The sequence below is a fragment of the Papilio machaon genome, chromosome 18 (assembly GCF_912999745.1).
Source record: "Papilio machaon chromosome 18, ilPapMach1.1, whole genome shotgun sequence".
In the NCBI taxonomy this organism is placed as follows: Eukaryota; Metazoa; Arthropoda; class Insecta; order Lepidoptera; family Papilionidae; genus Papilio; species Papilio machaon.
In genome coordinates this window covers 5,171,054-5,184,862 of record NC_060003.1, presented here as the reverse complement: position 1 = coordinate 5,184,862, position 13,809 = coordinate 5,171,054, and the positions used below count along the sequence as shown (strand labels likewise).

Genomic DNA, 13,809 nt, shown 5'->3' with positions numbered 1-13,809 from the left:
AAGGACATACTGTTTTTAGCTTATCAAGTAAACGATTAAAAATATGGTTTATTCTTTTTGCAAGCTAATTCAAGATTGATGTATTTTTTGTTACAGATTAGGGTATAGGTAAACATTTCGAATGATTTCTGTTCGTCTAAATCCATGAAAAGTTTCTGTCGTTACTAGTGCTTTGCTAACAAATCGAATTTGTCGTGAGGTTGAATGATACATTCCATTTCTAAATCCGGAAAGCGCTTAGTCTATTTTCATAAAACGTATATCACTGACTTTTGTAAGTTATGGCGAAAGACAAGTTATGAGTAGGAATGCCCAAAGACTTATACATGGTGTTCATACTATTATGTAAACTTATTATGAGCCATATTGATACTGTTAATGACGACTTCCACTTTTCTGTTTGTTGCATAAACATAAGTAGAGAGCGGCCATGAATAAAACATTCATTGAAGCATACGAATAGGCCCTTTATACGAAAATAGATTAGAGATTTATAACGCCCCATTTCTTATGTAGGGCTGCCATCTTCTCCGGTTCGAATGATGTATATTTGGACTACAGGTTTTACATCAATATGAAATCAGTCTACTAATTATCCTTTTTGTCATCCTGTATAGCCTCGTTTTGTTTTTCATTGTCCGCCAAACAGTAATTGTTGACCAGTCACAAATCGTTTGTTTTTCTTCGCCGTAAATGTTCTGGTCTAAGTTTATTAAAGTTGTAAGCCCTTCCCTATCCCGTAACCGTAGAAAGCCGGAAGTGGCTATTGTTAAGAACAGCCTACAGTTATATCTACTATACAATGGTCAATTAATTTCTCTTGGTCATAATGAAGTCGTTTTGAAGACAAATTACTTCGATATGTAACATGTAATTGTTTCAGGTTAGCTTTTTTACCTTTTATAATTGTTGAAGTTGGTAATGATTAACGTTCAATTGTTTAATAACTTAGCTCGTAGCGAGCGTTGATTAATTATTATTTTTAATGTACGTTACATTAGACACATTTTCTTTTGCACGAAGTTTTTAGTCGAATCAACGAATCACTTTTGAGTTCTTTCTAATATGAAATATATTAGAACGAACTCGTTATTCGTTCAGTTACTTATATTAAGGTACGATGTTGTTATCAGTCATGTTACAATTTGTATCAATGATTACATTAACGAAGACATCAATTGTCTAACGCTCATAACGAGATGTTAGGGCGTTTGTTAAATATAATAGTTTGAGTGGGCTTGTGCGTCGAGTAAATTGTTTGTAACCGATTGCTTTATTTACGGCGCGAGTAATTTGTCCGTAATTGATAAAAGCGGCACGCAACGATGATTCATTCTGTACTATTCTGTATATTCAGTTTAAGGGAACGTGATATTTTTTTTCGCTTACAGAGGAAGTTCTCCGTCGGGAACGGACAACGATTCTCGCTTTTAGAGGTTTCTCGCTCATCCAGGTTCGACTGTATTGCAATAATTAATTACCTAGTATTGTACCAAGTTTACAACGGTAGAGTTTTTAACCCGAAAGTAAATAAATCAAAGCGTGAAGTTTGGTATTTTTACGTTTTATGAATCAAGTAGTTCAAGTTCTTACCGAACGTTAAACCGTGATCTTAGGCTTTTAATGTCTTATTTTTTGAAAACACATCTGTCATTAATCTCAAAAAAAAAAAGATTTTGCAGATGTTTTGACAGTGTGAACCCACTGTATGACAATGTCTTCTTATACGTTATACGATTTTAAAAAAGTAAGACTATATAAAGCCTACAATCATCAACATCTATCAGAAGAACGGTAATGTCATAGAAAAGAGTAATTTACACGAAAGCTATTGGTAACGCTGTTCCATATTGTGCGTTAGTTACTCACTCATGTGTAATTGACAATAATAAATTAGATCGAGAGTATTAACTGTGTTAATAGCACTGTGTGGGACATAAACGATGCGTATTAACGCACGCATTTATTGACTCCTACGTTATCTAGAATCAGACTATAATTTCATTTAGTGTACACAAAATTTGTAGATGTACTATTTACTAATATATAATATACAAGATAACATACAATATAAAAATAATAGTGTAAGTTGATTAAAAAAACAAATAAAAATAATCACAATTTTTGTGATCACGTTGTGATTTTTTGTGATCACGTTGTGATTTTTTGTGATCACGTTGTGATTTTTTGTGATCAGGTTGTGATTTTATGTGATCAGGTTGTGATTTTTTGCACTACTAATTGATTGCAAACAGCTGATAAAAACAATGTTTTAGAATAAGATATTTGTTAGTTATTACTTTTATTACTTTGTGCTGTAAAATAGGCGTAGAAGAGAATTAATATATATTTTTTATAAACAGTCTTGTCCTATGAAAGCTGATAAAAGCAAGCCAAGTGTATTACGATTGCTTCTCTGATAAGAGTTAAGCACTTGAATGAGAAAAAGTCTATCTTATAAGGAAAGTAATTTCTAAGAAGTATAGCAGGTGGGCTTACAAATTGACTCCTACACTATACTTTCTAATAGGATGTTAATTAATCTACACATACGGGGCTTGAACGATTCATTTAATATAGATCATGGTCTTTGTCTATTAAGACTTATAATGTTAGAGTAGTTATTTGATTTTTTTTATAGTGTTAGGTGGCAAACGATGAAGCGGTCACCTGGATTCGCATAAATTAACGCATGAAGTGACCGCTGTCCAAAAACATCTCTAATCATTTGAATGGTCGTAAAATATAATTGCTGTGACACTGGTATTGTAACGTGTTGTTGTCTCCATTTTTTCAAAAAGAATGAAAGGGACGACTATATGTTCCAATACAAATGTTTCGACAGTAGAAATCCACACTAAGATTCGTTCTAATAATGTGTACTTTCATAGTAGAGAACTTTGGTATGGGCACGTAATTTTTGAAATGCGTAAAATTGTAAAAGCTCATTGGTATTCGTTGTAAGAGCGTAACGGTGAACAGTTACATATTTATATTTTAACCGAATACCGGTGTGAAAACTGTTCTTTGATCAAGAATAGAATTGTCAAAGTGTCAACAGTATAAGGCACGGTTTTGGTAATTGTTATTTTAACCCAGCGTATCCTCTAACTATGAGTTGTTAAAATAAATTAATTTTAAACATTAAATTACTAATTTAAAACCGTCGTACATCTCTCGTAAACTCTACACTTGGCTTAAAATATCAAACATCTGTGTATGCAGTTATCGCTAGCCGCTCCAAATACGATGGTAAATACGCGCGTGAAGCCTCGCGAGCAAAGCAACCGCCGCAACGGTATCAGATGTCCTTTGCCGTTTAGAGATGAGTACCAAGGTTCCAAGTGCAAACCAGTATGACGTTTTTAACTATATGTCGACTTATCTTACTGACCTTCTCAAAAAATAGCTAACTATGAACATAACACGAAAAAAGTTATGTCTTATGTGATCTTATAAGAGATATAACTCTTTTCATCCGCGTTATGTTCTTAGTTTCTTAGCTATTTGAGAAGGTCGGTAGCTCCAGTGTTTACGAATCACTTAATAGCCATAAAGGGAGTCTCAATGTACCTTCTCAAATCTTCGCAGTGTTAAATTATGGTTTATATAAAACTAGCTTTTACCCGCGACTCCGTCCGCGCGGAATAAAAAAAAAGAAAAAAGAAAACGGGGTAAAAATTATCCTATGTCCTATTCCTGGTTCTAAGCTACCTGCCCACCAATTTTCAGTCAAATCGATTCAGCCGTTCTTGAGTTATAAATGGTGTAACTAACACAACTTTCATTTATATATATAGATTTACATAATACTCAAGGAGACAAAAGAAATATTTTTGATTTTTATTGTTGGAACGCAGATAATGCCGAAAAACACGGTAAGGAAAATGTTGCTTAAAGACAATGAAAAACTAACCTTTATTGTTAACTAGCTGTCGCCCACGACTCCGTCCGCGCGGAATTAAATAAACACAATGAGCCTATGTGCTCTTCCAGACTATGATCTACATCTATGCCAAATTTCATTCGGAGATACCTTCAAACAAACATCCATCCATCCATCCATCCATCCATCCATCCATCCATCTAAACATTCGCATTTCTAATATTAGTAATAAGTAAGATTGTTTTATCAACTATAAACATTCTAGTCTCTAGTACAAACTGAAACATTTTGCCAATATCATGTTTACAATGTCTTGTAGGTACTGCAAGTGATAATTGTAACAGAGTAAATAAATCTCTGACCGGTAAGACACGGCTTGCGAAACAACTTTGGTTGGTGATTCATCGCAGCAAGTAACATTCCGATGCCGCTAGCCCCATGTTACGTTACAAATAAACGGTATATGACTGTGTTTGATAATAAATAAATGCGATAATATTAGCGTTATTCATTAAAAAAACGACTTTAAGAGTTATGAGAGAGGTAGATTGGAAAGCATTTTTGACTTATTGATTTTGTACCCTACGTCCACTCTATATGTTTTATGGTATGCTTATGTAATACTAGTTAAGACACTTTGGTTAAAAATAGGAATCGAATGACAATTGATATTATTATTTGTTAAATAATTTGAGTATGTAACTTGAAAGCACTGGAAAATAATATAAGTTTTAACGAGACTTAAAAGTTATAAATTTCCTTCTGTATAATATGTCTATTGGTTTTAAAATCAGCTTTCGACATAAAATTGACTTACATTACGTTCCCAAGTTACAGATAAATTCCGCACAAAAACTACCGGCAATTCTAACGATGTTTAGATACAGTATGATCAATACAAGCTAATATATCCCGTATTGCTTTGTACTAAAGTATATATGTGTATACTTTGTAAGTAAGTACATTGCAAGATATCGCGTACAGCCGACGGTGTGATCGGAATACCAATGTGAATGGAATCTACGCGCGGTGAATGATATGAATGAATACTCGTTGCCATAGTTACCGGTCTCTCGTTCTATAGGTTTTTGTTGGCGCGCAAAAACATTGTCACCTCTCTAGATTGATAACAATATGATACCTTGTTTCGGTTTTTTATCTGTTAATTTGTAACTTTATACGGCTGAATGTTAAATTTAATATAGAACATTTTTTTAGTCGTATTCTAATGGTGGTAAAGATTTTAGTGACTAGTGGTAGTTTTATACATAGGAAAATAACCTATATGCCTGAATTTTTTTGAGGAAATTGATAAAAAAAATGTATTCGTCGAGAATCTATCTTATAGTCATACATATAGGCTATTCTATTAAGGGCTTTTTTGGCTTGTATTTAAAAGTTAATTAAATATACACAGTTACATGTTGTAAAGATGTAATGAACTGTATTGTTACAGCGGCGACTCAGCTGTTTTGTAATTGTATGAGTGTTGTAACTGTGTGGTCGCAGGTTCATACAATGGATTTAATTGCGGCGTAAGGTGTCATGTGATAGCAGGAGTATTACTAGTCATCACATTTGTCATGCGTGTTACATGACATAGCTATGTTATGAGGAAAATAGGGAGATGGAATTTAGTTTGAAATTGTATTGAGAGTGAAAAGATCTATATGAAATTTCATCTCAGTATTTTTGAAAGGATGTTGGAGATAATAATATTTTCTGAATGAATGAATGAATGAATGGAGATCCGCTGTCTTAGCGCTTCTGTGTAATATTGTTTTATTGTATTTGTTATGTAAAAATTATGAGGTTAATTGTATTTGCATGACCGGTTTACTGCTATGTAACATACATTACCTTTTATAAATTACAACGTTCACTTGCCGTTTGCCTGACAAATTAGGTCTCAAACTATACGAGGAAATACAACTTACTATGGTGTATCGTAAAATAAGGTTGATAGTATTTAGTCCATAAATATAATTGATAAGCTAAACTAGGCGATAATTTAGTCTAGTTTAACTTTTCAAATTTATTTGAGACGTATTATGAAATAATTTTCTATTACTGTTTAATATGTATTCATGACTGTCTTAACTAACTTATGTTGCATTTGGATTTTAAGAATTTTTAAAGACAAAGTCTTTGTGTTTGTCGTTTCTTCGAAGTGCTACAACTGTATCCGTGCGTTCCGGGTATTGGGTATTTCGACACATTACCATAAAAAAGTAATTCTAAACCTCAGCTCATCGGTATTCGTCTGCAGTTGCGTGTGACTGTACAATTGTCACGCGAAATATTTGCCCAATCGAATTCTCGGCATCAGTTTTTGATGATGAAATAAACGTTTATTGTTACGTTTGTTAAGTGTAAATAAGTATCATTATAATTGTCATTATTTTTGTCATTAAAGTGGAAATTAACGATTGTTGTTTTGAAAGGATACCCAAGTACGAAGTAATATTTGTAGTCTTTTATATTGTAACTAAATGGCGTAAATCTTAATTTCTCGATTAAAAGATGATAGTATTTATGTTGGATAAAGTTGGACATAGTTTTATCCGTGTCCATAGGAAATAGCAGTTTAGCAAGTAAGTTTTTATGCCCATTTCATGAGCTTTAGTTAATACTTTATTAGCTATCATTGTGTTTCAACAATTACCAAAGCATTTGCGTGCAAGAAACTATTTCCGGGAGTAAACACGATGACGACGGGTTAACAATGCCATAATTCATTCGATGTCTAGTTTGAACTTTCACCCTTTTTAAGACTTTTTACTATTGACTAAGGTGTGGTGTTAATCTTTGACCTTCCTGTGCTTTGTCTTATTGTTTAAAGGTATTTTTTTAGATATAGAATACATCCATAAAAAAGTTAACGGTAAAAATATTCCTTTTTATTTATTACTTTTTCGATATATTATTAAAAATTCATTTTTTTGTAATCATTTGTCTTTGATTATAGTAGTTTCTTAGTGTAGCTTCCTTGTACTTAATCAGCACTAACGCACTCTGTTAGCGACCTCTAACTCTGAGTAAGTTCTTTAAATATGAAAATAATTTTCGACACAGCTAGCTAGCCTATAATAAAGGTTCACTTATAAAAAAATTATGACATCAAAGTTTAATCGCTTAATTGTAAAATCCACGTGTGGTTAGTAATTATACAGTCTTTATACGATGGTAGTTTACGTAGTACAACTAATAATTGTATTTTAAACTCTATCTCCAATGAAAAAGGTGTATTTTTTATTTGGAGTTGTTTTTATGGTAAGTATCCATTGTTCAAGTTTACAGTCGGTTGCTCATCAAGCCCTCGGTAATGTTTAATGAGTAAACATTTTGTTTTTTGTGGAGTCTAGGGTTTTATTACAACACGCAAGTCTTGAGTCTATGACTTACGTGTACTTTTATAATTTCTTGTGTGTCTATGCTATGGAAGTGCGGTATAAACTCTCTAAACTTTGAGTTTTTCATTTGTTCATTATTAAGGTCATAATATCCTTTATTCTGACAGACCTTTGACTTTTTAAAGCCTAAAGTTATCAGTCATTCTCTAAGTAAACTAGTCTTAAAATGCTGACAAGATAGACAAGACCAACAGTAATCTGGATTTTAATCTTGTTTACTAATTTTTCTTTATCTTTTTTTAACGACACACAATGATGTCGATATCGGATACTTTTAGATTACAGCTGATTTTACATAATCATTACGAATTCAAATATTTGTGAAAGTAATTATAGTTTTGCAATGGCATTACGTATTAATTCACTATATAAGATTATAATAATTATGAGGATCACGCGCGGGTTTTACAATGACCGCTGGATATAATTAAAAATACATCAAAGCCGAGTTATCGGACATCGATTCTGTGCGGCTAAATCGATTACTGCATTAAAGCGAAAGTAATTCTAGGTTCACGACACACGTGAGTGTGAATAATTTCCCTTTTCACAAATATTACGTCACCAAGAGCAAATAATAAAATGCATTCGTTGCTCACGATAAGGATAAAATCTAAGGTGGTTTTTACAAAATTATAACTAACTAATAATTTAAAATTGTATTTTTAAACTTATGTCAAGGAGACATAATGAGTACGTACGTACGTAAGAGCTTTATACTATGGATTTAATGCTGAAGCGATTAAAATCACTGCTATCAACGTTTTACACGTTCTGTAAGCGAAAATGACAGTGTTGAAATTATATAATAGTTGAATATTTCAATAGATTATTTGCTTTATAAAGTCGCGAGCATGGCTATAAGTCCGAACGTTCGTTGCACCGGACATTGATCTATTGTTCTATTTAATTATTCCTCAAGCGTAACTCAGCGACGACAGCTCAAATCAATCTGTGCATTTACAATATGTTCATATGTATTTTGACAGTACTCATTGGTTATATGATAACTTAGGTATAACATAATCAAATTAAGAACATATCGTAATTCCTGTTATTATCTTTGACAAAACAGAGATAACAATATGTTTTAAGTGACATTTTGGTCTCAGAAACACACGATTAGTCAATTGTAACTAACTTGATAATTTTAATTTTGGAAGTAATACTTGGACATAAGCTCTTAATAAGAGAATTTACATTTAATAAATTGGAATATGTCTTTTGTTTTGGACCTATTGTTGGATCATTAGATATATGAATTGAAATGTACTTATTTTATTTTTAATTTAACTCTCTTAAAGTCTTAAGATTTTAAGAGAGTTAAATTCTAAGAGTTTCTTTGTTATTAATGACCGACTGGTCATCAATAATCATCTGAAGCTAGAAAAAAATAATTAAAAGTTCTTAACATGAAAAAATTACATATCGTAATATGTTGCTCGAGGCCTATCGTACATAAAATCTGGAACGTTTATAATAGCCTATCATCGATTGTATCTATTTAATGTTTCTAATAACGACCCATTGCATTGAAATTGAAGATTGTATCCGAGTCGAAGAAATCGAACATGACAAATTGCGACAAGCTTTGTCTTATCGTATGCCGGGTCCATTATGTCACAAGTAAGGGAAAGTGCGCCGATAGTTAGGCTTATCTCAAACGAAATCGAAATTTATTTTCAATACACTATTGATCTATAAGACTGTGTTGATGGTTGGCATCAAACATAAGCTTGAATTTGAATAGATTTTAATTAGCAATTTCAAACATGATTTGGTCACTTTAATAGTTATTTTATTTCAAATAAGTTACATAGTGTGATATTTTCAAATTGTGGTCGTAATGGTGTATGAAGATAATTGTTTAAAAATACAAAATAAAGCTATTTTTCCATCTTATCTTTTTGTATAATATCGCAGGGCAGGTTTTCGATATTTTCCTTTATACTGTTACCATGTGATTGGGACGGTTAAAATGCAATTTAAAATTTATTTACGCCTTTTCCTACTCTGAGAAGTATTATAAAACATGCACAATTGTGAATTTACTTATCGTTGGTTTCTGAGACAATAATCCCTAATTAAAACATATTGTTATCTCTGTTTAGTCAAAGATATTGACGAGGATGAGGATATGTTTTATACAGAGATTTTGGTCTCAGAAACCAACGGTTATTATAGTAAAAGTTGTGACCTTGTCAAATCAAAGTAACAATAATAACAACAACAAACTCTAGGAATTGGACCAAGTCGTCTGAAATAAGGTTGGAGAGTCGGTCTTGGCATTCTTTACAATAAAAAGCGCTTGTTTTTTGTTACGTCCGAGCGCTAGGATTCGTTTCGTATCATGTTACGTAAACCGTTGATAACTGCTCGTATTGTGGGAGATTAGGAATGTATTTAAATGCTTTCTTTTCTTCAAATTGATCGAAATTTCAGATTAAATCTTGTTTAATGTTATAGTGGTGGCATATGGAATGCAAAATTAATAGTAGACATCTGTGGCGATAACGTTGCTTGTAAATTTTTCGCACAAAAATGCCTCAATTATCTTATCTCGCGATAAGGCCTACGAGTATAGGCCTAAAATTACATAAAATTTAACCAGGACATTGTTAACGTATGCAATTTTTATCGCAAAAATATAACGACCTTGTCTTTGAATGTAACTTACATATTCGTTTCATTACGATCAACCACTAGAATATTACAATTAAGAATAATGAGACGGAAGCGTTTACGTAGTTAGTCAAGTTTCCTTTTGGTTGTTTAGTTTATCCTTAAGTCTTTTACAATACACAGGCAATAAGGTCGATCGTAAATTAAGATAATGGAAATATATAATGTTAAAATGATACCTTTCATTATTATTTCGAGTTGTATTGGTGGTACCTTGAACGCTGTGTCGTTTACTTTTAATGCTAAATATGTATACAGGAGTGCAGAATAGGCCGCAGGACAGTAGGTCAATGCAGTACTGCTATTGTTTGAATGTGCACACCCGCCTGTCCCTCAACAGAACAGAACTGGGGGCCTAGCTAGAAAATTTGCGAGAAAGTATTTGTAACGTTCTTCACAAAACAGTTACTACCTACCTGTGTCTGTCGAAACCTACAGAGGTTTCGCTCGGCGTGATACTTGTTTTGAACAATATTGTTGTCTCTGTGTTTTCAAACAAAATATAAGGGATGACAATATGTATTAATACAGGTGTTAATTAATACAGGTGTCAGTGCTGGTTAGTTCTGGGACGAGTGCATTCAAATAATAGCTGTACTGGTATGTCTTACTACTCTCTATGCTGCCCTCGTGTGCAATTGGCATAAAGTGCATTGAGCGCTATTCGCGGCCTCGATAGCGCACTGCCGTCTACAAAACGTTTTGGTCGATAACCGGATCGTAAACATGCGCTGCACCTGCCTGACTGCGCGTTGCCTACTTTGTTATACTACTATACTAATCCACTATTACCTATATCTTTCAGGTTTAATTTAATTACTAGAGCTAGAAACCCTTCCCTTCTTTAATAAGTTTCTTTACTGAAGAAGATTTCTGATTTTGCCAAAAATGGGGTATTCATTTACCTTATCACAATCAGTACAATGCTTTCAAGAATGTCATTGATTTTTATTGTAAACTAGCTGTCGCTGGCGACTCCGTCCTCGCGGATTAAAAATTAACTTTATTAGGAGCTTATGTGTTCTTTCAGTCTATGCTCTACATCTTTGCCAAATTTCAAGATCCGTTGAGCCGTTTAGGAGATACCCTTCGAATAAACATTCATCCATCCATCCATACATACAAACAAACATTCCCATTTATAACATTAGTAAGATTAAGATGGGTTACTATATATTCTTGCATAAACATTCTTAAAAATATGTCAATGTTCACCTGCTGTATCACTTTAGTAAATAAATTTTCTCACGTCACAAATACCTTTTGGCATTTGAATACATAACTAGTAATGTTTCATATTTTACCGTTGCACATTAAATATATGCAACCTATAGCTGATGTTAATTTTTTCAAATGATGACCCCGATGTCACTATCAATAAATGATAAACGGCGTTGTGTATTTTATTTAGAAAGACATTTATTTTGTTGTGATCAAGTGATACAACTTGTCATCAATAAAAGTGGAAATATAACCATGAGCCGGAGCTGATCCACTACAAAAAGACTAGAACAGAGATGACAAAATGTTTTTATACATGTGTTTTGCCAGTGGAAACTCATAGTAAGTAGACTGACATGACATATGACTGAGAAATTCTGATTATAATGAATGACAAGACAGTGATTTGGATAACTTACTATCTAAAGAAGAAACTGCTAATGTTTGCCTAAATGAGATTTATCTGAAAATCTATCTATATATATAAAAGAAAGTCGTGTTAGTTACACTATTTATAACTCAAGATCGGCTGAATCGATTTGACTGAAAATTGGTGGGCAGGGAGCTTAGAACCAGGAAACGGACATAGGATAATTTTTACCCCGTTTTCTATTTTTTATTCCGCGCGGACGGAGTCGCGGGTTAAAGCTAGTTACTTATAAAGTATGGCAAAACTGATAAAGTTATCTAAAATATAGACTTAAGACTTAGGAAAATATTGACTTTGTTTTATGTTCGATTAATTAAAACTGAAAAAAATGAATGAGCGGTTTTTATTTCCCATAGCAATAATTCTGTTATTAACTTTTTCTTTTAAATCGAAAGCATTGAATGAATCTTCAATTTTTAATGTTTGTGTTATGATTTGGCACTGCTTTATGAATAGAAAAGGACGTAATAATTGTACGGTTCAGAATAAACAAGTCATCCATCATTATTACCCGTGTGGTCCGACTAACATTCGTTAGGTATTTCCTTAAACAATTGAGTCAATATGTTAACTTTCTCTGACCCAATTCACTTTTTCTTTTCTATGTTTATTTTCTCAAAATAAAGTTCTTTCATTATGTGTATATATATAAATTTTTATTATCAAATTCGGTTGTTTTGTCGTTTGTTGTTTTTGAGGTCGTATTTGAATTAATAAGTGGCATAGTCGTGTTGGCTGCAGTTCTAACTGTTCGTGTATTGCTACGCTTTGAACACACGAACGGTCACGTAGCAATTTATCTAAGCTATAAATTTAAACTTCGATTCGCATACCGTTACCGTGAAGGCAGATTAAATTGTTGTACAAGATCTGTTAGGGGTCAATTGGACCCTTTCCTTGCGTTCTTACAGGTTATTAGAAAGTTCTAATTTTCTATTTAACTAAGTTGAGTGTGCTCTTAAATTAATGACTTTGGCTTCCTTGGGTTACATTGTTCAGATGTTTTCTTCCTCGTGTTTTGTTATTTTGACTGTCATGATTTTTGTGATCCGATGTTCGAAAGTTAATCTATTACTCAATTTAACTTCTCCTCCACATTAATAGCGGTAAACGCCAGGAACAACAACATGTGTTGCACGAACAATTATTTATTTTACGTTTTATGAATTACTAGCAGATACCCTAGTTTTTGTCCGCTCAGAAATAAAAAAAATCTAGTAATATAGCATAAAACATAGCCTAAGTCGTCCGTGGATAGCTCCCCAGCCCAGCGTTAAAGATGAAAGACATTTTTAAATTGGTTCAGTAATTTCGGAACCAAAACAATGTAATCAAACAAAGAAGCAAACAATTAAATCTTTCATCTGTATAATATTATTATAGATACAGATACCAGATTTTAACAGTGCTTACAAAACGGCCACCGTCAAGTGTTCTATAACAAGTTATTTCCGTTAATCAGTTAATGTGCATACAAGATGAGGTTATCTTAAATGCAGCAACATAAACACAATCAATAACAGCTCGAGGTGGGCGCAATGACAACATTATCATAATACCTGTCATCATCCATTAGAATCAGCGTGTACGTGAGAACCAACGCTTTTTCTATACACAGTTGACTGTTCTTTGTTAGATCCGTTAGGGTCATTATCGTCATTTCTATCAGTATTGTGTAGTTTATTTCCGTTACATTATTCTGAATAGAACACCATAGTTATGTGTTGTTATGTATTGAAACTACTTAAGTTAGAACGAGTTATAAAAGTCGTTTCTTTATGAACGGTTAAGTGAGTTAGCTTTAAGCTTGTGCTTGTACGAATAAAAGTCGGTGCCGCCTTTTGCGCAACAAACCTACCTAATTGATTATTTAGTAAGGAGGGGTCGAGTTTGCTACTAGGGATTTTTTCTGTAAGTGGAACACCGTGGAGGATCCTGACTGTACATATTATGCCAGTCCTCTATATGAATAATCATCAGTATGATGGTGGGGTACATTGTATGACAACATGTACAGCCTAATAAATAAGAAAGTATTAAAACGCTTTTCTATTTTAGTATTGTGATATAATATATTATCGGTTATTTCTTAAATTTAGCTATAACTCCTCGTTGTTCGACTTCCATTCAACGGCTTCTATTAAATAAGACTTCTATAGTACCATTAATAAAACAAT

General features: G+C 32.8%; 1 protein-coding gene across 1 annotated transcript in view; it reads left to right on the top strand.

Annotated features, from left to right (window-relative positions):
• LOC106707708 overlaps positions 1-13,809 on the top strand; it is a 164,165-nt gene that overhangs the window by 20,400 nt on the left and 129,956 nt on the right. The window lies entirely within an intron of this gene.